This window comes from Brachyhypopomus gauderio, chromosome 21, assembly GCF_052324685.1.
Source record: "Brachyhypopomus gauderio isolate BG-103 chromosome 21, BGAUD_0.2, whole genome shotgun sequence".
Lineage (NCBI taxonomy): Eukaryota > Metazoa > Chordata > Actinopteri > Gymnotiformes > Hypopomidae > Brachyhypopomus > Brachyhypopomus gauderio.
The window spans coordinates 5803992-5808955 of NC_135231.1; positions in this window are offsets into that span (position 1 = coordinate 5803992).

Sequence of the window (4964 nt, forward strand, 5' to 3'; positions counted from 1 at the left end):
ACGCGTTTCCTGCTCGGGCCCCTGGAGGAACAATAGCAGGTTGACCTCGCTACTCTCCCGCTCACAGCCAGTATGCTAATATTAGCACACTGATATGCTGTTGGGCCCCAACCTCCGCAAGATGACGCTTTTTTTCCTTCCCATTAATGCAACAACTGTTGCCAAATTCTATCTGCAGAGAATAAGACGCTTTTATAGAATGTGTGTAATACACAAACATCTTTTAAGGACATTATGTTAAGTTATATGGAGATTAGATATGCCAACAAAGTTTGCCTGTTATCAAGCAATATGCAGTCATATATTTCTGTTATGCATTAATGCAATACACTTTGGACTGTTTGGAGTTGTGAATCACTAACAGCAGCAGAAATCTAAAATGTCCATCCAACACAGACCACGCCAATCAACCACCCACTCTAAACATTACTGATAGTGGGGTTTGGGGAGGACATAGATCATGGTGGTTGGGGGAGAACTGGAGGTGTACTTGGCAGGGAAGCCTGTGTGGACCAGAATGGAGCGATGGTCACCCGACATCATGCTGAGCCCCTCCGCCATGGGAGAAGCCAATAGCGGGGCTGTGCTGCTGGCAGAAAGGCATGCTGGGGGCCAGACTGGTTCCCAGCCTGGTAGGTAGGGCTGCTGATAAGACAGGCTGTCCTACGACTTAGAAAAACTAATCTGTGGAAGTCAAATTGAACAAATCAGTTTCAGTCCTTGACAGAGGATTTTTGAGCTTAGATTTCTTGCCAATGTTGTCTCTGCTTTGCACAGCAATCTCACTATCTTGCTGGTAATGGGTAAAGGCAGTTTTCAGATGTTACCCTTCACAAAGACATAACAGCACATGACAAGCCTCATGTGTGTGGAAAAAATGGCAGTGCTGGACACTCAAAGATTCCACTGAGCCTCTGAGGAGTTTTTAAACTCTCAACCTGCTGGGTGTCCTTCAAGGTCACAGTGTTGACCTTCTCCTGATGCTTAGCAGTTCAAATCTTTATTGGGGTCTTGTCCACTGCCCACTGGGAGAACCGGTGGTTTTGTTTTCTTATGGAACAGGGCAAGCACTCTATCTAAACAGGAAAGAAGACGAGAGTGAGGAAGGGAGAGATAAAATAAGAGAAAGAGGGATTAAAAGAGACATAACAAGAAAATACACTGAAGAAACCCAAGAAGCCATGAAGATGTGTAGTTTGAGGCTTCAAAGGGGAGGCAGACAATAGTTCACTTGCAGTTGAACACTTGATTGTGTGCTTGGGCCTGGTGTGAAAGCCTCATCAACACGGCTGATTGCACCATGGGGAATAAGGTCTGACTGAGGCTATGCTGAGGCTCCCTCAGTATGAGAAAACTCACTTGGCATACAGGCAAAATTTCACAAAACATAACAAAATGACTACCACTGTCAAATTGTGCATTAAGATTGATACAAAGGACAGATGAAAAAATCCAGTTCTTGCATACTGGAGGTTCATAACACGTGGATCAGCTAATGGTTAGTGGTAATATATTTAAAGGATGATTTCTACCTCCAGAAAAGTATATGTATACATTCACATTTTAACTGTCAAGGCTAAGAAAGCATCATAAAATGTAACAGAATGTTGGCACAGATGGTTCTGCAGTTCATGGTGGATTTTGTCTTTAGTAAAAAAAAAAACAACAAATAGAATATAGGCTACATCTAAAATTATGCATTTGCAAGGCAAATGTAATTTTACCAGCTGTGAATTTCAGTAATGCAAATACCATGATTTCAGCTAGGACAGTTCAGCTAGGATACCTGCTGCTTGGAGCAGGGACTACAACCTGGCAACAAGTGAAATGTAAATTGATAATGATAATGACACTGATATAGATATTAAAGACGTTTTAGGAGATTCTACTAATCCTGGGGGTAAGAGTGGACATCCCTGGCCAGGATACAATGAAATGTGGTACATATGACCAGGATACAATGAAATGTGGTACATGTGGCCAGGATACAATGAAATGTAACTTGAGCACACACTGAAAACTACAAACCATGAACATGAAACTAAATATTGTGATAATGAAACGAAAATGAGAACATTTTATCTACAATAAGAAGTTAGTTCCCACAGAAAACCAGAAATGCAGGAGAATCAAAGGAAATTAAACAACTGACAATGATGCAGAGTGAGGATTCACATAACACAACACATGGGTGAAGAAAGCAACCAAGGCAAAACCACATGGCATACATCACCAAGGGAAGCAGAAAATCGTTTTTTTTTTGTAGATGCTAAGACCCAATTTCTGAAAGTATGTCTCCTTTTGTCAAAACCTAACACATTGCATCCAATGAAACACACACAACAGGAAAAACATCTCACACTTTTGGAAAAAGCAAACACTACAACCAAAACTCTTGCAACTCCATATTACAAAACCATATTACATAATGCAACCAAACTCACACATATCAGATGATTAGCCTTCCCCATATGACAACTACACACTGATGGAACAAATGGAAAACACTACATGTGTTTTAGTGTTCAGTTTGTAGTCTACTGTAATGGTCTGTCAGAGGTCTCACATATACATGAATATTCACATATATATAGATTATTTCTGCATATTCAGTACATCCATCCATCCATCCATCCATCCATTTTCTTCCACTCATCCGGGTTCGGGTCATAAGGGCTGTATCCTAAGCAAAGAGGCCCAGGTTTCCTTTGGTACATTTACACCAAGTAAAACACAATTACAAGAGGAAGGTTTTTTTGGTTTAGCATGAAAACATGCTGTATATACTGTAAACACATGGACAACAAAAACAAACCTACAAAATAGCCTCAAGCTTCCTCCATCGCCTGCTGAATGGATTTGCGTCGGTGGGGTTGGCGACCACCTCCATGCCAAAAAGAACTCAACAGTAATGGAGAGTTTGGTGGAGGTGAAGCACAACAAACCGTGGCTGTTCAGTGATCCAGTTTGTACTTGAGCAGCCCGGTGCATATTTATGTTGTCCCAGACGACAACAAACCTGGACTGTTCTGGTTCATCCCCCTGGTGATGGAGAATGAGTATGTTGTGCTCAGTGTTGAAGAAGGTGATGATGTGCACAATGTTGTAGGGACCAAGAGTGGCATGATGATGAACACCACCGTTCTGGCAAATGGTTGCACGCATTGTGTGATGCTGCCATACTGCCAGGGACTCTGACAATGGTACAGTGTCCTATGATGTTCATTACAGTATTGTACAACAGTATGAAATAAGCATCATGTTGCCAATGCTGTTTGGCACAGGACAGTGGACTATCAGTGAGTAAATAGTAGAGCATTTCACACTGTCACTGGACCAGTCCAGATAGACTCACTGAATGGATGTTGCTGATGGTGACATTGTCAGTAATGATGTGCTGTTGTAGTTGTTGGAAACGTATGCAGTTGTTTGCTCTGACCATATTGATGATGGTCTCTTTCTGTTCTGAGGTGGATAGTTGACTTCGCCCCCCAGCAAGGGGTAGTCTAGTGCAAAAACATGATGTACGTAGTATGTATAGATAGGTCTGCTTAACTATTCTCATTTTGAAATGTCTGGATGATGCTACAATGTAGCAGCACAGATTACGCTGGACCCTTTACCTCAGAAAACTCAACGCATGCTTGACCACATGGTCAACCAGAGTGGCTCTGATCTCATCCATTATGGTTGCTCATCCTCTTCCTCATTCTCGTACTCTTCATCGTCATCTCTATGCAGTATTGAACTCCATTGATGTGCAAACCAAGATTTGCAACTTGTGGCCTCTTTATAGGGATTAGGCTTTGATGTCTAAATATTTGTAAAAATGAGCAAGTGTTGTAACGTGTGAGGACTGGGTTTGGATTTTGGTAGGTGAGTGTAGCAGTGTTTCCCAAAACAAACACATGGTTTTTTATTTTGAATGCTGTGTCTTATGTGAACAACCGTTCACAAAAGTGTGTTTTAGAATTTAAATGAGTGTAAGGCAGAGAAGGCAGGTTTAGAGCACCAGGTCAATAGATAGGCTACATGGGTTAGTTGTTTCCAAAAATGTGCTGTAAGTACCACTTTTTGGGTCTTTGCAGCTGCAAAAACTGTAAGGTTTCAAATGAAGCATAAACTGAAAGCATGTATTTATTCCACACACAGTAGTCCTGAGACTTGAAAGCACAGAAATAGAGAACACATACAATAATGTTTTCCTAGACTAATTAGGGAATTCTTGTTTGGCGTAGAAATTAAGTAGATTTGTTTAAAGTGTAACACTGTTTCTATGGATACAGTATTGTTGCTATGTGACCGAGAGCGGAAAAAACACGTGGCATGTGGTGTGCACTTAGAACAGCACATGCACTCGACACTTGCAAAATGTGTCTCAATCTGTGATCCATCTGATTACAGTATCATACTGACAATCACTCCCAGCAATATTGCTGTCTGTGAAACATCCAAAAGCCACAAGACTATCACTCCTATCAGTGAAAAGCATCCATTAATAGAAAACCTATTACATGCACAGTCTGCACAGATTAATACTGTCATTGAAAGGTTAGTAAAAGCCTGTCTTGTAGAGGAATAAACATAATAACAGATCACTAGAAAATCGGTGAACATAATCCACACTGGGTTTAAACCAGCATAAGCCATGGAATCTCCCACTATGTGAGTCACCAGTATTGTTATAGTTGCTAATATTCAAAATATTGAATCCACTTACAAGATCACTTAGACCTCTATATGTGGGAGTGTTTTTTGGATATTTCGAGCATGGAAATGTCAGTTGGGTGTGTCCTTATTGTTACACACACTCTCCGGACACATTTTGTTAGGTACACCTGTACAACTGATCATTAACGCTAATGTCGAATCAGCCAATCACATGGCAGCAACTCAATGCATTTAGATATGTAGACATGGCCAAGACAAACTGTTGTAGTTAAAACCGAACATCAGAATGGGGA